Source organism: Orbicella faveolata, unplaced genomic scaffold (assembly GCF_042242905.1).
Source record: "Orbicella faveolata isolate gen_17 unplaced genomic scaffold, um_ofav_v1 contig_1, whole genome shotgun sequence".
Classification (NCBI taxonomy): Eukaryota; Metazoa; Cnidaria; class Anthozoa; order Scleractinia; family Merulinidae; genus Orbicella; species Orbicella faveolata.
In genome coordinates, this window is record NW_028301536.1 from 9218300 (window position 1) to 9244476 (window position 26177).

A 26177-nucleotide genomic window follows, 5' to 3' on the forward strand; every position below is an offset into this window, starting at 1 on the left:
TTGAAACAGTTCTAACGTTTACAATAGTAGGTGTGGGTAACGATTGTTTTGTTCTTGTTGCATGCAAATATAACGAGATATTTTTGTTTTTTAGTTACAAAGTGTAATGGGACACTATTGTTTTTCACAAGGGAGTAAATTCAATTAGAGCGGACGAATCGTCACCACTCTTTCCCAAGAGATGTTTGCTATGTTTAGTAACAAATGGTAACTTAACACTTTTGTTTTTTATATGGGAGTAAATTCAATTAGAGCTGACAAGTTCTCAGCTATTGTTTCCAGGATATTAAACAAAAAAGCTTTCATTTCTGGATGGTTTTTACGTCTCTGCAGTAGCAGTGTAATAGTTTTATTTGATGGCATTCATTTCAGTCCGATATTTTTTAAGGTAAAAAGTACGAAAACTGTTCAAATGTTCTTTGAAGACTGCGCGGCACCAAGTTAAAGTGCAATTTAATTAAATCAGACTTTCAACGTGTCAGAGGTTTTTTCCGCTTTCTTTCTATTTTCGGTGAAGTTGTGTTGTGTTGTGTTGTGTTGTGTGAAAAGGTAAACTTACGTCTTGTATAAAATGAGAAAAAGTTCCTAAATTAACTTGAGTATTTTTGAGCAAAAATTCCTCTTGGGGGTTGGAAGGGTTATGTGATCGGTGAGTGAGGGAGTTATGCATGTGCGCGTGTCACACCGATCACAGTGCGGGTTGTATCAAAGAACGAATCAAATTGCCTGTTAGAAAATAAGATAGTATCTACACTAATCTGGAAACATGTCAGATTACTGTAGTTTGTTCAGTCAAACATTTTATGGCTTACTATTTAGCTACCTTACCATGACCGATGTAACATCGCAACCAAAGAAAAAATGTCAAATTAACCAAATCATTACTGTACCATGAATGCTCCTATCTCCGATACTTCACACACAAAAATAACTCTTGCACGCCTTGCGTGCCTATGTTTTATGAAGTTTTGGAAATGTTCTGTTTTATATTTTCTGTCAACGAAAGAGTGGTTGTGATTAAACAATCGATAATCATTTTGTCAGGGTAAAGACAATACCAATGTTAATTGATGACAAGTATACGGTTAACAACAAATTAATGTTCTGTGAGGTAATTAGCGCTGCCAAATATCTTTAAAGATAATAAGGTGTGGATTTCAGAGAAAGAAACTTGTACTTTGCGGCTTTCCTTTGCTGTTTGTAGGATCAGCGGAGTGCTTTTAATTTCAGCTTTTAAACGAAGATTTGGGGGTGGATTTTGGTTTATACAGTGTCGGATAAATTTGCGCTCACAGGCAAACTCATAATAACAAATCTTCGATACACACAATTTCAGATAGACAAGCGGGTCGCACACACGATATGACAAGTCAAGAGAAAATGATTTTCTCTTGGACAAGTATATGGTTAAAACAACAAATTAATTTCTGGTGAGGTAATTAGCTTTGCCAAATATCTTTAAAGATAATAAGGTGTTGATTTCAGAGAGAGGAACTTTTCAGTGGAGTGCTTTTTATTTGGGTTGGTACATTTCGCTGACCCCTAGCACATGGACTTACAAGATGGACCTGGTACATGAACTACTTGAATGAACCACCAATGGACTACCCTAAATGTAAACCCCTAAAATTTCTAACCCAATAGTTAAAGAATCAGTTTGTCTCCTCATGTTCCAATCTTCTAGGAATAATTTTTAAACGTCATCGCTTCTGCATGTATTGCGTGCCGTTTATTGATCTTGACGGAAAACGAATTAATTAAATGTGCGACATGAAACGAAGAGGTTTTATTAACATGATCAAGCCAGACCAAGGAAGCAAGTTTTCTTGAAAAATAGAGTAAGGCTGTTTGAAATCGGTCCCGCAATCTGACCTCGGTTGGAATTCGGCCTAGTCCAAACGTCGCATTTCCGCCGTTCCGACCTCAAATAAATTTGTCCCTTGAGAACAGCGGTGATTCGAAACATCAAGTTCAATCAATCAGAAGATTGGAAGATGCTTGCTTTGCTGAAGGCCATTTTAAATGCTACAAATATTAGCAATGGCAGCTGATGCAGCAGGCTATTAATTCAGTTCGGCAGGATACGCAAGAGCACGCTGAAGCCAAGTCGCGTTACACGGCATGCAAACTTTGTTCATTCCCTGGGGGGGACTCATATAAAAATAACGGGGTGCTCGTCGTACATTTTAGGGGGTTAATCTTCAAAAGGTCCAACGCGAGAGCTTTTGGGGTATCTTTTATGGGGATTGAGCCGAAAAATCCGACAGGGGATAATGTGTTATGTAAACGGTTGTCAGTTTAACCATCAATTTTCCCTCTTTCTTTGTTATTTGGAACTATTAAGGCTAAAAGTGAAGAATGATCATTGCAGTGAATTTTTCCAATTTAAGCAATTGGAAAGAAGAAGCCTGGAAAAATCAGGGCTTCAACGGGATTCGAACCCATGACCTCCGCGATACCGGCGCGATGCTTTACCAACTGAGCTATGAAGCCACACATTGGGAGCAAGGTCAATTGATTGAGTTCATATCTTCCTGTGAGGAGTGAAATGATGTGAAGTATATATGAAATAATTCATATTTGAACTGCGGTATAGATGAAAGTGAAGAATGATCATCGCAGTGAATTTTTCCAATTTAAGCAATTGGAAAGAAGCCTAAAAAAATCAGGGTTTCAACAGGATTCGAATCTGTGACCTCCACAATACCGGTGCGATGCTCTACCAACTAAGCTATGAAGCCACACATTGGGAGCGAGGTCAATTGATTGAGTTCATATCTTCCTGAAGCCCTGATTTTTTTAGGGTTCTTCTTTCCAATTGCTTAAATTGGAATTCACTGCGATGATCATTCTTCACTTTCATCTATACCGCAGTTCAAATATGAATTATTTCATATATACTTCACATCATTTCACTCCTCACGGGAAGATATGAACTCAATCAATTGACCTCGCTCCCAATGTGTGGCTTCATAGCTCAGTTGGTAGAGCATTGCACTGGTATCGCAGAGGTCACGGGTTCGAATCCCGTTGAAGCCCTGTTTTTTTCAGGCTTCTTCTTTCCAATTGCTTAAATTGGAAAAATTCACTGCAATGATCATTCTTCACTTTCATCTATACTGCAGTTCAAATATGAATTATTTCATATATACTTTACATTATTAAGGCTAAGTAATTGAAGACATCAACAATGACAAGAAAACACTGTTAGAAATATAGGGAGTAGTCATTCTATGAAGACACTTTTCAATTTTCGTCAATTATACAAAAAAGTTCCCCTAGCCTTAAAAATGTTTGTGTTTGCTGGCCCACGTTCTTACTGCCCAGATTTTTTGTTCCAAATACTGATTGAAGAAGACCAAAAGTTAATCAGAGTATTTATTTCGACCCGATATTGGGCAAACTAAAACGCCTTTTAAGCCCGTAAAATTACGCAATTTTTGCCGTTTCCATAGGGGCTTGAATTCTTCGACAGTCGATGGAACTCCTCAAAATTTAATTGAAATAAAGCTTTCAATATGCTTAGTTTATCTGGTGTTCTAGTCTTGTAAATTGTTTCAATACCGAGAACTTCGACTCAAGCATGGCAGTAGCACTACGTTTGAAACCATGCATGCACTCAGTTTGGCATGCAACTACTTATAGCACAGCAGGCCTAATGCCGTTCTGCACAGCAGTAGTGAGACTTGGCTTTGAACAACGTGCTCTTGCCATGCACGTGCCGAACTGAACCAGGGACGGCCAAGCCGGGGTGGGGGGCTTGAGCCCCCCCCTCCTCTACACTCTTTTTACCACAATGACAGTTTATTTTGTTTTAGTATGAGGTACAAATGAAAAAATAAAGAAGAGGAAAAGAAAACGGAAAAAGACTGGTTGACTACAGATTTACCAAGAATTTACAAAGCTACAACCTTGTTCCAAATCTGTAGGAAGCTTTTCATGTTTACATAGTTTTAACCTTTCCGCAGCGTGCACTTCCCACACATGCGGGGGCTTGTATAAAAGCACAGGTCAGTCAGTACTAAGGCCGTGATATATCATGGAGGGCTGAGAAAGATGTATGAAGCTCACAATACCTTCAAAATATATTGCTGTAAATGCACTAAAAGTACATGTCATTTTATAGTTCATCCACATGGAGAATGTCAAAAATACCATTTCCGAGCCCCTAGATTTAAAATGTTATTGGGGGGGGAGGATGCCCGTAGACCCATCTACAAACTTGCACCGGCACCGCTCGTTTTCAAGTCCCCCGACCCACCCCTACCCCCCCCCTTCCTTCACTTGAAAAAAGACTCCGCCGTCCTTGGGAATTCATATCCTGCTGCATCAGCTGCAGTTGCTCTCTAGCATTTAAAAAGGTCTTCAGCAAAGCAAACTTCTACCAATCCTCTGCGCGAATGAATTAAATTCAACATTTGAATCTTTCATAGCTTTTTGTCATGCCACTGCCGGACTAAATTTATTTGAGTTCGGCATGGCAGAAGCACGACATTTGGACTAGGCCGCATTCCAACTGAGGTCAGATCGCGGGATAGACATCAAACAGTCTTACGCTATTTTTCAAGAAAACCTGCTTCCTTGATCTAGCTGGATCACGTTAATAAAACCTCTTCATTTCATTTAGTGCATCTAATTAATCCGTTTTCCATCAAGATCAAAATCGACACACAATGGTTAGAAAACACTTTAAAAGACCAGTCTCCTTTCGAATATTTGCAGACTAATGGAGTGTGTATGGAAGGAAAAGACAAACGCCTATATGCTTGTATTATAAGCAAGTGTCTAAACCTCAACAATCAAGGAATTCCCATTGGAGCTAACTGAAAATATATCTTACGTGATGCCAGTCACGTAATACATGTAGCTTGTTTAATCTGTGTAACTTTGAACTTATATTTTAGGCTTTTTCTATAACTTTTTTTGTATCTTGTGTGAAATAATGAAACAATGTTGTAATAACGACATGGATCAACTCTCTTTTTGTACATTTCCCTCAAAGCAAGGCCCACAAATGGAACAAAAACAGAGTATAGTGCTCTACAATAGAGTTCTTTGAACATACCGCATTATGCAAATTTGAGAAGAGACTGTTGCGAACTTTTGCATTTTACCTGTGTGAACCTCAATTGCCCAGAAATTTGTGTCCATATTACTGTAGTAGAAATGACACTCTTTTGCACAGTACTTATTTTAACTCCATATTGGACATACCAAGATGCGTTTTAAGCCCGTAAAACTACGCAATTTGTGCCGTTTTCATAGGGGCTTTAGAAGGCAATTCTTCAACGGTCGACGGAATACTTCAATATGCTTGAAAAACTTAAAACTTCCTATTGTTAGATAGAAGAAAAGTAAAGCTCTTATGCTAAGTTTACCCCGTGTTCTAGTTTTGTAAATTGTTTCAATGCGAATACCGAGATCTTTGTCAATTCTCCAGATAATTTATTGTTTGCATATTTAATGAGGCAAAAAGCTATATTTTTGTTTTTTGCGAATTTCTCAAAGATTTTAAATTCTAAGAAAATTGGAATAATATTTTCAAAAGTGGCTCCCTAAAAGCATTCTTTAGGCAAAGTTTCAGGATTTACGATTTTTCTAACCTGGCCAGCCATTCTCGATATTTCCAGTTAGTGACTCTTAATGATCTTGGACATTCAGTGACCCCTATTTTTCTTTTGATAGATCTTTTTCTCTACCAATTTTCCACATTTTGCACAAAAATGAAGAAAATCTATCGATTAGAAGTTTGAATTTCTTGCAAAATGTACCATTGAATTACGCTATTTTTAGCTCTTCATTTATCTGTGCTGTGGTTTCAAATGCCTCTTGAAGGGTTAGGTTTTCAGAAAACATTGGCAACATTTGGAATTATTTACGCAACAGACCCTCTTCTACAAAATATGACTAAGATTGTTTGCCTCCGTTGACTCACCTTCGATATTTTCAACTATAGACCCCCTGTAGACCATGCTGAATTGCATGCACCAATTTTTCAAAATCAGGGTAGTTTTCCACACGGTTTATCTCTGAAACGAAGCAGGTGAACCCCAATTTTTTTTGCATATCTGACACATGGAACTCATTATCCGAATGCAGTAAAAAATTTTAAAAAATCTATTGACTGGAAAATTTTTTAGCATGAACGTCCTTAAACAGCATGGTTACAACTACAGGTGACCCCTCAAAGACCAACACTCCCACGTCAGATCCAAAGGGCCAGTCAAAACCAAGAGTCTGCCCTGTGTGTTCAAAGGTCCATACTCTATCCAACTGCGATGAATTCAAGAAGAAAACCGTTAAGGAACAGCTCGATTTTATCCAGTCTGTGGGTCTTTGCTTTGACTGTCTCAGTAAGGGCCACTACTTGAGAATTGCCATAAGAGACTAACATGCCAAAGATGTGGGAAACCACACCCAACAATTCTCCATTACAATCAAGAAGATGAGAAGGAGTCAAAGGATTCAGCGGCAACAAACGTTACATCAGATCAATCCTCCAGCAATACTTCAAGCGAATGTCATAGAGTTGGCAAGCAGAACAGTATCACTAACTTTGGGACATTATGGAGCAGTATGGCATCCCTCACATCTTTATCAGGACTTTTCAGGCACTATATCATCAGAGCTCACGCTGCGTCACAGAAGGTGGAAGGTATTCTAACTGGTTCGAAGTGAAGAGTGGCCTGCGGCAAGGGTGTGTGTTGTCTGGCTTCATCTTTGTCTTGATCATGGACTGGGTCATGTGGCCCACAAATGATACAGTACTGGTCAAATGTAAGTTGACAGTCTCAACTCGAAACTCGATCCTTGATGCTTTCGAGAATGGAGAATCGAGTTTCGAGGCTCAAGTTTTGAGTTTTGAGTTTCGAGACGCTCAAAGAATTTTTCAAGAAAGTGATTTATATCTCGAATTCGTAACAATAGAAATAAACGATACCACACGTCGTGCGGCTTCCTTTATTTGTGCAAGAGTACATGTATTTCATATTAACGTCCAAATCGTTAGTCTGGAGTTGAAGTCTTGAATCACAATTATATAGCATTTGTCACATAGAAAAAACAACACGCGTACGAATCAACCTAATTTAGAGAACGCAGCCTGCGAGCATGAAATGATATTTTCTAGCTCTTTCTGGTTCCAGCGAGCTCAAATTTCAACTTGCTTGCTGCTCGCAAATTTTGCAAAGTGTTACTGCGATTGTACTGCAAATGATTTTCTAGCCAAATATCGTATTTAAAAAAATACTCATCAAGATACTGTGCATGTAACTGAACATCGCCTGCGTTTAGCAGACGGCTTTTCGGCTCTTGTTTGCATTGACAGCCCGCAGTGATTGTTTGAATTTGTATAATGTTCATTTTCGTGATTTTCACCAATTATGTTTGTGTGTGACTCGATGAAACTGCGAAACTTGCATGGCAACATTAAATTACTCATGTTATGTGAACTTCTGTTACATTAAGGCATGTTTAACATAACAACTTGATTTAAACTACAAACAAAACTTCCTGTGCCTTCGTAAAAAACCTAGACAGATCCCAGACGAAAAGACTGTGTTGACTCTTTTTGTTGACTTACAATTACAGGCTTGCTTCCCACAGCTAGTAAAATTCTAGGTTGAATGAAGCAGAAAGGTTTCCACTGATTTATTCATTTTTTTTTTATTTAACAGCTTTAACAGTTGATATAAATTATCTTAATTTTTGTGACATTATTATAGGTAATTGAACAATTGATCTTACATGTAACTTCAGCGGAAGACAAGATCTTTCAATTTGACGTGCATTTTCTTGACTGCAGGAAACAACCTGCTTCGAGAGTTTCTAACTTCTACTGAGCCGTAAAAACAAACCCAGCATTGAATTGAAAACTGACCGGAAAAGTTCCCATGAAATCATCAACGAATGGATTAAAGATAGCTCTGAATCAAAAGAAATGTGTTCATACCAAGCGTCAAAACAAACAAACAATTGGAAGCTGACGATATTGAGTCGCATACGCACCTCGAGAGTTAATGTTTCTGATTTCTATCGAGCCCTTCATACAGTTGATTTAAATGAAACTCAGCATTGTCTTCAGAACTGTTACTCTGTTGTTACTCTGAATTGAATGATAATTAACTCCAGATCGAAAGAAGTCCAACCGAGGGACAAAACAATCAATTTAACTAAGCCAACCGATTTACAAATGTAGAGTCGCCTACCACCTCTGGAGTCACGACTCGAAAATTTCTCTCCAAAAGTAATCCAGGAAGATTGACACATATAGGAAAATTAATCGAGCGATAAATTCTTTGTCACTTCGACTTGAAACTCGAATGACTCGACTTGAAACTCGAACGACTTGACTGGAAACTCGAACGACTCGACTGGAAACTCGAACGACTCGACTGGAAACTCGAACGACTCGACTGGAAACTCAAAGGACTTGACTCAAGACTCCATACTCGAAGTTTTCGAGTTTCGAGGATTGAGGATCGAGTCGAGTCGTTCGAGTTTCGAGTGACTGTCAACTTACATTTGACCAGTGCTGTAGGAGACGCGGCCTGAGATGGAAATTCACATCAGTCCTAGAATACCTGGACTATGCTGATGATGTTGCTCTAGTCTCAAGCAGATTTGCCAATCTCCAGAAGAAGACAGATGGGCTGGCAGCCACTGCCAGCATTGTTGGGCCTAAGATCAACCCACGCAAAACAAAGACGCTTAGGATGAACCACAGATGCATGGACTACATCAGGATAGAAGGAGAGGAGGTGGAAGATGTGGAATCCTTCGTGTACCTAGGTTCAGTACTTGACAAACTTGGTGGTGCAGAAGCAGACATCAAGAGGCAACTAGCACTAGCGAGAACTGCATTCACCAGACTTCAGGACATCTGGAGGTCAGGCAGATTAAGCCAGAAGACCAAGTTGCACATCCTGAACTCGAACGTCATGTCCATGCTGTTGTATGGAGCCGAAATGTGAAGGGTGACAACAACTGATCTCAACAAACTGGATGTGTTTCACCACACCTGCCTTAGGAGAGTGCTGAGGAGATTCTGGCCCAACCATTTGAGCAATGAAGAGCTGTACGAAGCAACAGGGAGTACACTGGTGTCAGTCCTTATATGAGTGAGAAGAGGGCGATGGTTACGGCATGTATTGAGGAAACGTCCTGACAACCTCTTGAGGACTGCATTGATTTGGGCACCTGAAGGTAAGAGGAAGCGAGGTCGACCGAGGGAAATGTGGAGAAGAACCGTGGAGAAGGAAAGGAATGAGCTCGGATGGCATACATGGTGAGCTGCTGCTGCATCGGTCTCAGACCGCGATGGGTGGCGTGATCTTCTGGCCAGCCTCAAGAGTCCTCATGGGCCCAATGAGGATGAGTGAGTGAGTGTGTATGGTTGCACCACAAGGACAGTCCTGAAAGGAAAGCTCTAACCTATGCTCTTCTGGATGATGCAAGTGATTCAACATTCATAGGTGTGAAACTACTTGCAACCTTGAATTAAAGAGCCCTGAGATCAAATTGAATTTGTACACATTGTTAGGAAAGGAAGAAATCTGTGTTGAGAAGATATGTGGTCTGGTAGTCAAGCGTGTAGACAAGAGGGTTGAGATCAAGCTGCCCAAGTCATATTCCAGATCAAGCATTCCTTTCCAAAGGAACCAAATTCCTACCCCCAAAGTTGCAAACAAAAGGCCGTACCTTAAGACGATTGCAGAAAACCTGCACCCTTATCAAAGTGGTATAGATGTAGGACTCCTGATTGGCTGTAACTGTTCAAGTGCGATAAAAACCAAGAGAAGTTCTTCATGGAAAGGGAGACAATCCTTACACAGTCAGAACCCTTCTAGGATGGGGAATTATTGGCCCAATCATTTCCCAGCAAGAAAGACAACTAGATGAAGAAGACAAGGAACGTGCCACTGGTCACAAAATTATGTCCCTTGAGACAGGTAGCAACATCAGAACAAATCTCACCTTCATTCCCCAAGTCCAGTCCAAAGAAGAAATAAGCGTGCACAAAGTAAGGGCCACAAATTTATTAGTTGATAAACTATTATGTGTCACCCTCGATAAATAAAGTTTTGATTTAATTTGATTTGAAGTAAGAAAAAAGTTTGAAATGGAAGTCTCAGACAGTAGCTCTACTCAAGAAGCCCTTTTGCAGGAAGACAGGAAGTTCCTGGCAATAGTAGAAAGTGGGATTTGGCATGTGAAGATGGCCACTATGAGATGCCCTTGCCATTGAGAGTGCCTGCCTCAGCTCTTCCAAATAACCGTGAAGTGGCTTTACGTCGTTTAAACCAGTTGAAACAGGGGTTCAAGGGTTGACTGCATTCATGGAAAAGGTGCTACGTAATGGTTTTGCCAAAGAGGTTCCTCCAGTGGAAGCGGAAGCCAGCAATGAAGGAAAAGTGGCCTACATACATCATGGTGTGTACAATCCGAAGAAGCCGACTAAAATTTGGGCTGTCTTTGACTGCTCCGCAGAATTCCATAATGAATCGCTGAAAAAAATTTGCTTCAAGGACCAGATTCAACAAACAATTTAGTGGGATTCCTGTGCAGATTTAGGAAGGAACCTGTAGCCCTGATGGGAGATATTGAAGGGATGTTCCATCAAGTTGGAGTAGCAGAGCAAGACAGAGATCTTCTACGCTTCCTCTGGTGGAAGGATGGTGACTTAACAAAGAAACCCGCCAAATTCAGGGTGACAGTACACCTGTTTGGCACCACAAGTTCCCCAGCATGCACTAATTATGCATTGAAGATGTCTGCAAATGACCATGAGAAAGATCTGGGGGCAGAGGCAGCGAACTTCATTTGCAGAGATTTTTACGTCAATGACAGACTGACATCAGTGGAATCAGTACATGACACAGTGACCCTTATCAGGAATACACAGGAAATATGCAGAAGAGGAGGCTTCAAGTTGCGCAAGTTCACCTCGAGCAACAAGGAGATTATTGAAACCATACCTATTAAAGACCGAGCAGAAGGCATTCAATGCATCGATCTGGACAAGGAAGCCATACCTATGGAACTTGCCCTTGGAGTCCAGTGGTGTGTAGAAAAGGACTTGTTCCAATTCAGGATCATTTTAAAGGATCATCCGTGCACCAGAAGAGGCATTCTCTCGACTGTCAGCTCCATTTATGACCTGCTAGGACTTGTAGCCCCAGTGCTCATGGAAGGAAAGAAGATACTTCAAGAACTCTCCAGAGAAGATGCCGACTAGGATGACCCATTTCTGGAAGACATTAAGGTGAGATGGGAAAGGTTGAGGGAAGAACTACCTTCATTGGAGGAACTATCAATCCCAAGATGCTACAAAACCTCAGACTTTGGTTGTATTGCTAAGGCACAGCTACACCACTTCTTGGATGCAAGCACTCAAGGACACGGTCAATGCCCACACCTAAGGGTGATAAATGATGAGGGTAGCATTCACTGTTCCTTTGTTATTGGTAAAGCTAGGGTTGCTCCACTCAAACCTGTAACAGTGCCTCGTCTTGAGCTCACCACTGCCCCTGTATCATTCAAAACAAGTGCTTAGTGACTTAGTCAGTTAATATTAGAAATAACCAAGCATTTTATGATCTCTAAAAGACTTCAGGCCCAAGTACTTCATACACAATTTCTTTTAAGAGCAGCTGCAGCTCAAACAATTCATCATTGTCAAGGTGACACTCTTAATGACTCAGTACTTGACTTACCTTCCTCTAGTAGAGAACATATGCATTATGTCGGATTAAGTAGATTATGAAAAAGTTCAACTTTGCACGTATTACACTTGAATGAGAAGAAAATGTCAGCAAAACTGTTGAAAAGGAAATGGCCAGACTCAGAGCTGGAGTATTAGTCCCTTGTGTTCCACGCTTGTATGACATCAAAGAGAAAACAATTAAAATATTGTTTCACAAAGTAAGATCTCTCCATTGTCATTTTGATCATGCAAAATGTGACTGTTAGTAATGTTCAGGCTACTGATGCAAATATTTTTGTTGAAACTGCTCTATGCTCTTCTGCTATTGATGCAGATTATCAAATGAATGGTTTCCAGCTTTTCAGAAAGATGGTTATCCTGAAGGCAGTATCAGAACTTGATATGGAACTGCTGTATACATTAAAAGTAATATTCAGTGTGTATCTGAACCCTTCAGAGCTAACCTTAATGATATACAAATAACAGCTTCTGTGTTGTCTGACACAGTATCAAATTTACACATAGTTGGAACATGTATTTATCGCTCAAAATCCAAAGTTAAACTGAAAACATTTAAACAATGTCATTAACAATGTCATTCCTGATTACAATACTCCTACTATCATACTTGGTGATTTTAATGTCAATCTCTGTGAGATGTCTTCAGAAAAGAATACATTAAAGAAATGTCTTATAGGACAAAGAGGCTACACCCAGCTAATTACCCAATATACAACAAATTACGGCTCACTGCTCGATCACATCTACACTAAAACTTACCTAATCATATCTATAACAAAATTCTCGATCATGATTGGTTCTCTGCGTGCCTATTTGTCACGTAATCGGCGCACAACCACATGGGTGTCCAATTGACCTTTTTGTAATTAGACACCTGTAATTGGATACCCATGTGACTGACACATCAATTGTGCACGCTTTAATGGCTTTCTTTGCAATTAATGCAACGCACTACATACGTTTTCGCTCAAAAGAAGTTCTCAAAAGACATTTTTAATTCCAAAATTTGTTATAGATACGATTAATTAGTAATTGGACCTTATGTTGTACAATTCAGGGAGTAATCATGCTTATAATTTCAAATCCGCCTTGAGCTTCGTGCTTGTCCAATTTTGAAATTACTCTTGCAATTACTCCCTAAATTGTACTCCACTTGGTCCAATTACTATTACTAATTGGATACAATCTTCACATGTTCTAGAATCCTAGTTTAGTGATCATAAGCCTGTATATGTTTGGACATGTCTCCCTTAATTGATCATACAGGTATGACAAGCAGACTATTTTCATTACATTTTGCTACATAAGATACTTGTGTATCTGGGATGTTTACATTGTTCCTACAGTACTTTAACAATATCAAAAATACAAAAATTTAATGAAGTTCAAATGGACATAAGTGAAATTATATGTTACGCCATAAAACAACCTTATTCCTCAAGCATTACATGCAGTAGCATTCCATTGACTTGCACAGCAGAGAATAGCCTCATTTCGAGGAGTTAAAATTAGCAAACAATAGATTTGCTACAAAAGATCAGCAAACTAAGAGTTTCATTTCAAATAATTATCAGGGAATTGGAGTTATATTACTATATAAACTAATATAGAGGTCTTCACTAAACACTACACCTGTACCCTGTGCTACTTTACCATTACTGGGACGAGAGCTTGCAATTGGGTGGAAAAAGGGAAATATTTTGTTATGGAAATATTCTAGGCTTTCTTTCTAAACTGTTTTAATTCTTGTAGTTTTACATGTCAAGGCAAAGAAAAGCCTTTAATGTACATCAGTGACTACCTCGCTTGCCAGTAACTTGTGCATTACATTCATCAAACTAAACACCTCTCGATCAACACTCTACTAAATTGGATACTAAAACACTGCAAACAGGTAGGTTTTTGTGCCACTTTCCTGCAAGGAAAGGAAGGGGAGGAAGAACAGTCTAGCATTAAGTGGTCTTGCTTTGCAAATGCACAGCTGATCAGTGCCTGGCCTTTCACTTAGTCACTCGCAACTAGCCTCAGACATTTTGTGCAACATATAGATGACTCTTCACAAGATACAGATCAGTTACAAGTCATGTGAAAAGTAATGTGACTTTTAATTGTAACCTTTTAGAAGTTGATTTTTCTATTAGTGTGTGTTTAGTGGTTTGCACTACTAGCAGATCTAAGAGGGTGTCTCTACCTGACAACCCCTTAGAGCTCACAATATCCCTACACAGACTGTAAAATTGTTGGTCTGGGACACCCCTCTGTCTGTGTTACCCCTTATTAGATGACTCCCCATTCTCAAAATTCTTGATCCACTTATTCACACTAAGGTTAACCAATCTCATCTGTATTCTTGAATCTGTCATTTGATTTTACAGAAAATATCCCTCCATACCAATCCAAGAGATAAGATGAACAAAAACTGCTCTGAATGATCCTGAAAGTCTACATTACAAGATTGACTAAAACCAGCAAACAAGACTTTTAACAATGATATGATAGCTAGTCATACAAGTCATTGGAAAACTGCTATGGGATATCATGAACCTTGCCAATGCTATTCAAGAAGTAGACTTGAAGACTACGTCACATGCAAATAGGCATATAAGGCCTACACAATGCTTAATTCTTCATAGGAAACTCAAAGCTGTAAACATCAAGTAACAACTTAACATTTCAACACAAAAACAACCAAGCTCCATGCTTGAACAAAAAGTGTTTTTTTCTTCAAATCTACAAGGAGAACCTTTCTTGATAGACAGACAGAAGCACCCCAAAGATAACACACCTCCAAAGATGCCGAGTACATTGAGAAGATGTCCTCGACAATATGCGCCTGAAGAATTCGCGTTCAGGGTATTTGTCTAGAGTTACGACGTTGTGCCGTGCTACTGAAGTTTCACTGAGTATTGGAAATCGAGGAAGCTTTCTCTCGCTTTGAAAAGGCCCACTATGACTACGTCACGAAAATTGGTGCTCGAAACACTCAGTTGCGGTGGAATCCTAATGCACAGGAGTTTACGAGTTGTTCAGTAGGTCCCACTGTACCTGTTTCGCATCCAGGAGCAACTAATCCTACCTTGCCTGGAGGAATTATGGATAAGACGGCATTAACCATAAAGCAGGATTTGCATTGCCAAAAAAGGAATTGACTGTGTTCGATGGTGATCCTCTTGAGTACTGGAACGTTATCAAATGTGACCCTCCACAGGAAAACAGGGATAAAGGTGATAGCACGCTCACAACACGCTTCCACTTGGAAATAAAAGAATTTGACGTTAGCACGCTTAAAGCGTGTTCAGGAGCACACTTTATTAGTAAACTCTTTTGTTTGGTTGGACACACTAAGAACAATAAGCGTGCACAAACTAACAATGCAGTCAAACAAAGAAGCGTGTTAAACTTCGAAAACAAAAGATGGCTTGCCACAACACGCTTTAGTGTGCGAAATAGCACAACACGCTTAAAGGGCGATAGTTTCAAATACTGTGCTGAAAGAGTTTTGGGCAAAGAGAACACTGACGAACATTGCGGTTGCTCATCGATCAACACAATTACTTACCGTTTATTTACCGCAATCGCAATTGAAAGGAAGTGTGTCGGTCAAGCGTGTGTAAAAAATAACAGTACTGTAATTTCCCGGATTTGATTGTAACTCGTTCTTGTATTTGTTGTTGTGTTGCCGTTTTGACAGAAGGCGAGATTCAGTTGTCATGTTTATCTGTCTTGTGAAGCACCATTCATGCCACCGCTTCAATTAAAAAGAAAATTACACACATTGAACAGTAAATCTGACCTCTCATGAGAAAAACTGTTCGCTTGCCGTATGTTATCCATTCAAGATAGGATGCCATTTGAATGGTTGCTGCTATCTGTTCAGGACAAAAAATCAGCCGTTAAAATGACAAGGGGAATCCGATCATTTTCAGCTTTTCGTGACACTTTACATTTGCACAATGTTAAAATCAAAACAAACAATTCCACAAACAAAGGTCACAGTTTTGTCACAGATCCTTTCTTTGTTGGCATTATAGCTTGGCAGATGTCAAGACGTTTGTTGTTTTTTTCACGTTTACTACACAGAAATCGACGAACAAAAGATGCCAAAACAAAACAACTTGCTTTTACGCACTTTGGGACTCCGGGACATCAATACACGCCGTTTTGCAGTCTGCTTCGTTTCCATCTAGCCGAAAAGGGAAAATTGATCGCCAACCCCCAGTATCTATGAATTCAGAACTAACCGAAAAAAGTTATTGTTACAAAACGGATGAAAATAATTATAACATTAAAAGCTGACGTTTCCATTCTCAAGGCAAAGTGAACAAAATGCGTTGGCTAAATGGCTGGATGAAAAATTGAAACCACTCTCATGCAATCAGTACACGGTTACAGACACCTTTGAGTTTGTCAACAAAGTACAAAGCCTTGAGATCAACAGAGGTGATATCCTAGTATCCTACGATGTCACCTCTTTATTTACCAATGTACCACTGGATGAAACTATCCACATTTTAGCTGACAAAGCTTTCAGTGATGACTGGTTCAACAAGACCCATGAACTGAACCTATCAAGAGACCAGCTTATTGAACTACTCAACGCAGCCACTAAGAATCAACTATTTCAGTACAATGGAAATCTCTATGAGCAAACAGATGGGGTCGCAATGGGATCCCCTCTTGGTCCTCTGCTCGCCAATGTTTTTATGTGCTCCATTGTAGACAAACTCAATCAAGATTGCAAATTGCCCTCCTATTATCGACGATATGTTGATGACACCTTTACCATCATGCCTGACATAGCATCAGCCGAAATTTTTCTTGACACCTTAAACCATTGCCACCCTCAGCAAAGTTTACTATGGAGGTGGAACGGAATGCCTCGCTTCCTTTCATCGGTGTTCAACTATTAAACTTAGCCCCCAGAATCAAGACCAAGGTCCACGTAAAACCAACCAACACGGGCCTTTTACTCCAATACCAGAGCCACATCGACATTCGGTACAAGCGCAGTCTAATTACCACCACGTTAGATCGTGCTTACCGCGTATCGTCCAACTGGTTGTACTTCTCACAAGAATGCGATCGACTTGAGATGGTTTTCTTAAAGCTTAAGTACCCAAAGCACTTATTCAATCTGGCTGTCAAGCGATTCATAGATTCCAAGGTAGCAGACCAGCAGCACATTCCACTAACCGACACGACTACACCCCCCATCCGAATCATCATACCATTTAAAGATCAGGTCTCTGCGAATGTAGTGAAAAAACGTCTCACAGACCTTAGCTCAAAAATCAAGACCACCATTCAGCCCGTGTTCGTCAGCAGAAAACTCAACCAAGACCTTAAAGTTTGAGAAGTCAAGCCAGCCACTGTTAACCAACAATGTGTAGTTCATAAATTTCAATGTAACCTGTGTGATGCAGGATGTGTTGGTTACACTCGCGGCCACCTCTACGAACGTGTTGATGGACACAAACAAAAATCGTCGTCAATTTGTAAACATTACTTCACCGAACATAATTCGAACGTACCACCTTGTCTTTCAGAACAATTTCACGTGCTTGCCAAATGTACTAACAAATTTGATTGCCTAATTAAGGAGATGCTTTTTATAAGAAATCTTAAACCATCCCTAAACGTGCAAACAGATTCGATTTGCGCAAAGGTATTCACTTGAAGAATTTGTGATCCTTTGTTATTATGTTAATTTGTAGAGACTATAGAAATCAAATCATCAATATCGCATTATTTGTTCACTTTGCCTTGAGAATGGTGTCATGATGACGCCGAAACGTCGGCTTTTAACGTTAATATTCGCTTGTTTATGCTTTAAAAAATAATTATAAACCAACAAAAAGCCAAAGGCATCCGTGTCTGTAAAGTTATTTTGTTCACGAATGAAATTTGAGATGTTCCCAACTCGTTGCCTAGCACGTGACCAAAATCTTCCCACTAGCGGTGGTAAAATTGTTCTTCTCGCACGAACCAAACTAAACTATCCAAATATGACTACAACAGGGTTTAGTTTTTTATGGCTTACACTTTACATTGGAAAACTTAACTTTAAATGCATCATTTAACTTCCCAACACATGTAACCAATGCCGTATGCATACAGTAAAGCGACAATTTGTTGTTCTTCAGCACCGATGAGAATCAGAGACAGAAGTTTTTTCCAAGTTGATAGAGCGCTACTCATCTTGGGACAGATTAAGAAGAGCTGTGGCCTGGCTATTGAGATTCAAAACGTGGTTTATTGAAAGATACCATGGTGGTTCCACTAACTTCAGATCTCAGTGCTGTTTAGAAAGGGGACCTGTCCTGTCCCTGGAAGAAGTTCAGTTTGCAGAAAGGGACGTTATCAAGCATGTACAAAGGCTGTTATTCCCAGACGTCATTAGAACCATGCAAAGAATCAGTTCATCAAAACCTGCGTGCCTAGTAACTTCCGAGTTAAAGAACCAAAAGATGCCAGCTTACATGCACAAACTGCATCCATTATTGGACGACATCGGAATCCTAAGAGTTGGAGGGCGACTGGAAAATGCCTTAATCACGTATGAGGCTAAACATCCAATTGTTCTTCCTTATCTTCATCACCCTACGGATTTGATCATCTCTCAACATCACCAGAAAACTGGCCATCTTGTCCAATTTGCATCAGTTCTATTGGATAATCAAGGGACGTTCAGCTGTACGGAGAGTGATTAGTAGCTGCTTCCAGTGTAAAAAGCTCGGTGCAGTGCATGGAGAGCAGTTGATGGTCGACCTACCGAAGGAAAGACTGATGTCAGGAGATCCACCATTCACCAACGTAGGCATGGACTACTTTGGACCCTTTTATGTACATCAAGGTCGCTCGAATGTGAAACGCCATGGATGCCTATTTACTTGCTTGGTTATCAGGGCCGTTCATATAGGTCGTAAACTCACTTGATACTGATTCCTTCTTAAATGCGTTGCAAAGATTCATCAATTTACGAGGATGTCCAACTACCGTTTATAGTGAAAGCGGGACAAACTTCCAAGCTGGAGAGAGGGAGTTACGCGAGTTGTTGAGCCTGGGAGTGCACAATCAGATCCATTTGCAAGATCCTGAGAGCTTTGCTAGGACAACAACTTGTCTCTGACGAAATGCTCCGAACATTGGTGAGTGAAGTTCAAGGGATCTTAAATGGTAGACCGTTGACTCCAGTCAGTAGTGACCCAAAGGACCTGGACCCCCTAACACCAAACCATCTATTGTTATTAAGAGCCAACCCAAATTTGCCACCTGGAGTCTTCAGCAAAGAAATGTACAGCAAGCGACATTGGCGTCAAGTCCAGTACATGGCCGATATATTCTGGAGGCGCTGGTTGAAGGAGTACTTGCCGACCCTTCAAGAGAGAGCGAAGTGGACCAAAACTTGCTGTTGCTTAGCGACCGGCAATCTAGCTGTGATTGCAGACGACAACATCTATCGAGGAAAATGGCCGTTAGGCAGAGTAACTGAAGTTTTCATGGGAAAAGATGGAAATGTCCGATCAGCCAAGGTGAAAACTGCCCCCACAATTCTTACCAAGGCCAATAACCAAACTGTGCTTCTTAGAAGGAGAGAAGACAGCTTAAATGAAGAGACTGAATTTAACAGAAAATCCAGTGTGAAGAATGATCAAGAGGACTTACTCTCGTGCCTGAGTATAGTTACACTATAGTAATGAACTGTAGACTTTACTAGTCCATTAGGGGGGGGCTATGTAGCCACGAGAGTTAAATTTTTCTGTTTTTGGTCGCCTTTTCTTTTCTGTTTTGTCTTTGCTGTTAAAGCTTAATTTTTTGCGTTCCTTTTTTGTGCAGTTTTAAATGCAAAGTAGTTTTTTCACGTCATGTTATGTAATCGTCTATTGTTTATCACATAACCTCATTAAGTTTATTCTTTTAGTTCAAAATTCTGTTTAAAAGCATTGTAGTTTTATAGTTGTATTCAGTCGTTGTCAGTTCCAGAGTGCCGTACAGATCTTGTAAGTGATCTCGTTTCTTCTTTCTATTTTTTGCTGTTTTTTGTATTGTTGTAATTTCAGTTTACTTAAGTTTAAGTTCGTATTTATTGTTTTCTGTATTTGTTATTTTGGTTTTAAGTGAATCGTTAGAATTAAATACGAATTCAAAATGTACAGGAGTGTTATTTACAAGAATTATATGAACAATATTTGATTACTTTTTATTGTGTGATGTATAATAATACAGTAGCTATGATAAGTTGTACAAGTTTTATCACCATAATCCATCCCATAAAAGAGTAAGATTAAAGTTGCATTTTCCATTCCAAAAACGCTCTCTGTGCGAACGCTCTCGTGTTGATAAAGCCGTCAGCAATTGATTCATTCCACCTGCGTGATTGTCTTTCTTGTGATAATGTTTGACAATTAGCTTCATTACACAGTTCTTACAAGGAAGGATTATCCGAAAGAAAGCATCCTGTGGTAGAAATTCTGCATACTTAAGGCATCCATTGCATCTCATTTGGCCCTCCTTGTCCAGCTGTGGTTGTAAGCCAAGCAGCTTGCTCTTTTTTGGTAACTCTCTTTGTCACTGAAGTGCCAAATACTCATCGGGATATACCTTTCTTTGTGTACCCTTTATCACTTGAATCGCAGCATCTTCAATTTCTTCCGCCTTTAATTCTCCTCTCTCTCTGTTGGGACTTCTACAGTTATCTGTGAAACAACGAACCCATGCTTGAACTCTTATTAACTTTGTCCAACTAGAGAAGCATTTTGGATCAAGCCAGAACTGATCATCTTTATGAACTGAAATTACTTTCCAGTCTCAGTTACTTTGGCCTGCCTGTGAGCTGCCTTGAGCTGATTTCTTGACTTCCGTTGCTTCTGAAACTTTGCCGGTGTCAATTTGATTCACAAGCCATTCTGACTCTTCATTATGAACCACTCCACCACTTATTCTCCTTGGCCATGTCTGATACTCTCATGCCCCTCATAGTAAAGTCAGCAGGATTCTCATTGGTAGGCACGAAACGCCACCGCTTGGGATTTGTTAGGCTTTGAATTTCTCCCACTCGATTTGCCACCAAAGGTTTAATTCTCCAACTTCTTCCTTTTGTCCACCACAGGACATTCATACTATTGGACCACAAGACTGCTTGCCCAATGCACCACTGTAAACTCTGGAAACTGACTCGGTCAACCTTAGTCCCAGGATTGCTGCCATCAGTTCTAAACGAGGTATACTTGTTGCTGCAAGTGGTGCAACTCTTGTCTTGGCTGCAACTAGTCAACTGGATACTGATCGACTCACGTTGATAACCTTCAAATAGACGACAGCACCATACGCATCTTGCTATGCGTCTACAAAGGTGTGTAAGGTCTCTGACAGCAGAACTCCGTCTGGACCAAATCATAAACATCTGAGAACATTAATCGTTGGTAACTCTTCCGACTCAAAGAACCATTCTTGAGACTTGTGGATCAACTCTCTTGGGCATAGCTCGTCCCATTCAAGTCCTGCCACCCACATCTCCTGCATCGTAACTCTGGCTCGAATGGTAAATGGTGCCAAGAAACCAACTGGGTCAAATAATGTGGCGATTCTCTTCTGGAAATTCCGTTTAGTGAGCTGAAGTTTTCTTCAGGCGGATTTGCTTTGAACGTGAACACGTCTTCTTCTGGAAGGCACACAATTCCCAGTGTCTTTACTGTTGGAAGGGGATCCTTGTTGATGTACATCTCAGATGCTCTGTCCTCAATTATCTTCTCTAGAACCTGGGGTGAATTGTACAACCATTTACGAGCATACATTCCTGCCCTGCTCCACAGCTCATCTCACTGCTTGTACAACTCAATACCTTGACTATCGTCCAACACCGAGTCCATACTGTCATCCATATATGTTGACTTTGACACAGTTTCTGCAGCTAAGGGCAGCTCATGTTTGTGCTTCTCAGCATGTGTTTGAAAGACAAACTGAGCCTGGAAAGGTGATGAGTTAATCCCAAACACAACTCAGTTGAACTCGTACTCTTCTGGTTTTCTCTGCTGATCCAAGGATCTCCATAAGAACTGCTGACATGATCGGCCCTTAGTTGCAACTTCAATTCTCAAATACATCTCAGTGATGTCACAGATGCGTGCAACAGGGTGTCTTCTGAATCAAAGTAAAACATAATTCAAATCTCTCTGCCATTTTGGTCCTTGATAAATGATGCCATTGAGGGAGATTCCTCCAAACTTTGCAGAGGAATCAAATACGATGCAAGTCTTTGTTGTGGCTCTCTCCAGTCATACAATGGGAAAGTGTGGCAGGTACCATCTCCTTACAGGTTTTTCTTCGGTTGGGTTGACCTTACGATGTAGCCCTTCTCCAAATATTGAGTGATGTTTTCTGAGTAGGCTGCTGCAATCTCTGGATTCTTCAGTAAATGTTTCTCAGTGTTGCACAGTCTGCGTAGCACCATGCCATAATTGTCTGATAGGTCAGGAACATGCTCCTTCCATAGAAGTGCCACTTGATATCTTCCATCCAAGTACTTGAGGGACTTTTCCATCTGCTCTAATGCACGTTGCTCATCAGAATTCAGAATGGGTCAATCATGTGATATGCTAGGATTGTCTATTTCCCAGAATTGTAGTAGTAAACTACTTATTTCATCTATGTCTGACTGTTCTTGCACAAGATAGGTGTGTGCGAAGCTTAACTGACAGTCACCTCCTTTGAGCCCACTAACCATTCCTGAAAATGTCTATCCTAATGGTGCAAGTCTGGCTACTGGTTCCCTGGGTTGACCTCGAACATCCTTGAATGAGTAGTGTAGCTCAGCATAATCAACTCCAATTAACAAGTCCACTATTGGGCGGATGCCAGGATTTGGAAACTGTATCCCCTCTAAAATGGGTGCACTTTGCTGCATACTTTCCCCAGTCAATAACTTTCATGTTTCCTGTGACTCATTCAGCTGTGAATGCACTTATGGTAGTCTTCACATTTCCATCCAAACTGTCCAACCTCAACTGGCATAGTCTAGAAGGTTTCAGTCTGTCCATTTAGAACATTCACAGTTACACATTGAGGATGTCCTTGAAGTTCAAGTTCAGCAGCTACATCAGCATTTAAATGCAGTTTCGTTGTCCAACAACGCATTCACTTTAATTCTGCAATTACCATTCTTCAGAAACAGTGGTACTGTGCATAGCACCAAAAATCTTGGTTGCACACTTTGTGACGTCAATGTGGTGTGAGACCTCTCTGTTGATTGCTCAATTAGATCCTGAGGAGGAGTAAGAAACATTTCATTGATTGTTTCGCTTTCTGCAACAGCCTGGGAGCCACCTGATGCTCCTTGTTCCACTTCATAACGATCATTAGAGTTCAGCTGTTCACTGAGTGTTCCTACAATTATTTATCCCACAAACTCTCGAGCTAATGCACGTTTCTCCACTGTGATCTCCTCCTAAGCAATGATAACACAGTAAGGCTCTTTGCAGCTTCCTATCTCTCTGGAAGGCTCATAGCCTTGAACCTGGCACAATACCAAACTCCATGCATGATGACCACTGCAAACGTTACACGGACAAAATCCAACTCTTCTCTGATTTCCTGGAGATTTCTGCATGTTAGCGAAGAAGGTCACCCCACTGTCTTTCTTATGTCCTCTTTTACTCAAATCAAATTCTTTCCAATGCTACTGTCTGGAATTCTGCTTCCTGGATGATGAACTCTCTCAACGTTTCTACTGACTGCCAACGACCATTTTCCTGAATCCACTAATGATAATGTGCTAGTATTGCTTCTGTCAATTTCTTACACAAACTGAGGTACAGTGATACGCTTCCTAGTTCTTCATGCGGACTGGCCTCCTTCAGGTTTACTACAGTAACATTTAACAAATCTGCAAGTCTCTCAAGGTCCCTTGCATTTTCAGGGCGAAGTGGCTTAAAGTTCTCCTGTTCTTCTAAATGTAAGGCAATCTGAAGCCGTTTGCCGCCAAACTTTCATTCCAATCTTTCCTTTGCTGTCTCATAAGCTGCCGCAGAGTGTCCCAAAGGTTTCACGACCTTTAATGCTTTGCCAGATAAGTATTGACGTAACTGAAGAAATTTGTACTGGTGTGGCTGAAACCTTGTCCACACATGCCATGAAAGCCATTTTCCAACCCTCATACTATCTTTTGTCACCATTAAATACAGGAATTGAAACACACTTAAGTTGATTCCACATATCCTTGCCAAGCGATGGCATTGAATGACTTTCTGCCACATTGTTCACAGAAATTTTTCTTGTTTCCAGTCCTTTGAACTCCAACTCTTTCAAATCTTGAAGGTCCTCTTCATCAAATAAACGACTTCAATACTGACAACGTAATTCTTCTAAATCTTCTTTTTGACGAGCGATATCTTGTTCTCGCTTAACTTGGTCCTCCAAAGCTTGCTTTTCGACACTTTTTCGTACGATGCTTTCTTTGATTCGACATCAGCAAGAATTTTCTGATATGTCAGTTGCCAAACTCAATAATTCGTCCTCCCGATTGTCCAAATATTCTTGAGCCTTGTCATGAGCCTCCGAAATTCCGCTTCTAATCTGTCCATTTCATTGGTGAACTTTTTCTCTTTCTCTTTGGAGCTTAAATATTCTTGAGACAGCTCTTCCATAGTTCACATTGTGCATTCTTGCACTTGACAAAGCATTGACAAACCTCCTTGATTTCCGCCAACTCTGATATTCTTCTTCGTCTAGAAGGCTCAGCAGCTTGTTCTTGATCCTGGTGAAGGCCGCCTTATCCTTCACCTTTTGCTGCTTGAACTTTCGATGCAGTCTTCTTCTTTGTACATTGCTTCGCCATGCTCGCTGTCTACTGACATGATTTGAAACCTTGCTCTGCTACCATCAAATGTTTACCAGATAGACATTTATTCTATTTCACACCATTTCATTAACCAGACTTTTGAACAATGCCCTGACAATCCAAGTGTCCTTGATTTTCAAAACTGTCCAAGAAGTTCCAATCCGTACTGCACATGTCAAGGATTAGAATTAAACTTATTTAAGCAAACAAAAACAAGGGTAAGTTATGAACTAATATACGAGATAAGTGTACAAAATCAAATCTAACACAAAAGGATTATGTAACACAGTAAAGTCCATTCAGATACGCTAATGAATGCAATTGTCTCCTGTCCAGGACATTCGTGCGACTCTTGCACCTGTTGTTCTAACAACCCAGCGTTTCTGTAGAAAGCAATTTAATAAATATGTTTCACCAAATTTCTTGAGATGTTGATGTGGCGCAGTGGAGTAAGTGATTGCCCGACAAGGGAGAGGTTGTGAGTTCAATTTCTATTGGGCTTAACAATTTTTTTTTTATTTTTTCATTTTTTACTTTTTTTCTTCATTTTAACAAATATAAAAAAAAGTTTACCAAAACACAGCCTTTGCCTTTCCAATGCTTAAAAAAAACATTTACCAACACACAGCGTTTGCTTTCCAATGAAAAATCAGCGGAAGCAGTGCTACTTCCATTGCTGTTGACCGAGCAGAAATGATCCACGAACACGAAACATTGTCACAAAAACAAATCACTTGATGAATAATCTTTTCTGACTTGGGGGAAACCGAAGGCCACCGCTTCATATACTGGTCAGCAGAGTTACTAAAAAGTTAACAGGAATTGATGGGCGGAAGGAAGGAGCAAGCGTAGGAGTGAAAGTCAATGTCCTACCTATACTCAGAAAATGTCATTTTCTGAGTAAAAATAGAAGGAATGCTCCCAAAACAATCAAAAACAAACAGTAAGTGACCTCTCCCAGAAGGAGAAAGCGAAACTTTGCCACCCTCTTTGATTCATACTGGTGGACTGCAGAAACTTGAGTTATGGGACCTCATGGAGTGGGTTCATTAAGTGAAACTGGAGAAAGGCCGAAAGAATTCTGTGATTTTAATGAGATGGTAATCACTGGAACAATATTTCCGCACAAGGAAATACATAAGCTGACATGAGTGTCACCTGATAGAAAAACGAAAAATCAAATTGACCACACACCGGTTAACAGGAAATTCAGAACCTCAGTGATAGACACCAGAGCCATGAGATCAGATGTTGCCAGTGACCATTGTCTTGTAGGATTGACTATCAGACTGAAACTCAAAAGAGCACCAGTGAGAAGGAAGATTAGGAAGAAGTTTGACACAAAAACTCCAAGACAATGACATATGTAGAAGGTTCAGCATACAGCTAAAGAACAGATTCCAGTTGCTAGAAGTTGAAGAGCCAACTAATGAAGCAGAAGAAGTAGAGTGGAAAAGTGAGATAATGGAGGAAGTATACACTAAGACAGCGGAAGAAGTGCTAGGGTATAAGAAGAAAGACGAGCCATGGTTAAGTCAGGAAGCGTGGGCCCTAATAGATCAACGGAAAGCCATCAAGCAGAAGCTAGTTGGTGCAAGATCAGAGAGACTAAAACAG

The 26177-nt window shown here is 40.2% G+C and overlaps 1 protein-coding gene, 1 non-coding gene and 3 pseudogenes across 5 annotated transcripts in view; 2 read left to right on the plus strand and 3 right to left on the minus strand.

The window, feature by feature from the left end:
• Nucleotides 1-26177, minus strand: part of LOC110047353 (allantoicase-like) — a 180485-nt gene that overhangs the window by 105667 nt on the left and 48641 nt on the right. The gene's annotated exons all lie outside the window — the stretch shown is intronic.
• On the plus strand, nucleotides 2967-3039 carry Trnat-ggu (transfer RNA threonine (anticodon GGU)). The gene has a single exon. It is a non-coding gene; the product is annotated as a tRNA-Thr (tRNA).
• On the plus strand, nucleotides 16390-17402 carry LOC149117973 (uncharacterized; annotated as a pseudogene).
• LOC149117974 (uncharacterized) lies at nucleotides 19762-22653 on the minus strand (annotated as a pseudogene).
• Nucleotides 19762-24576, minus strand: LOC149117975 (uncharacterized; annotated as a pseudogene).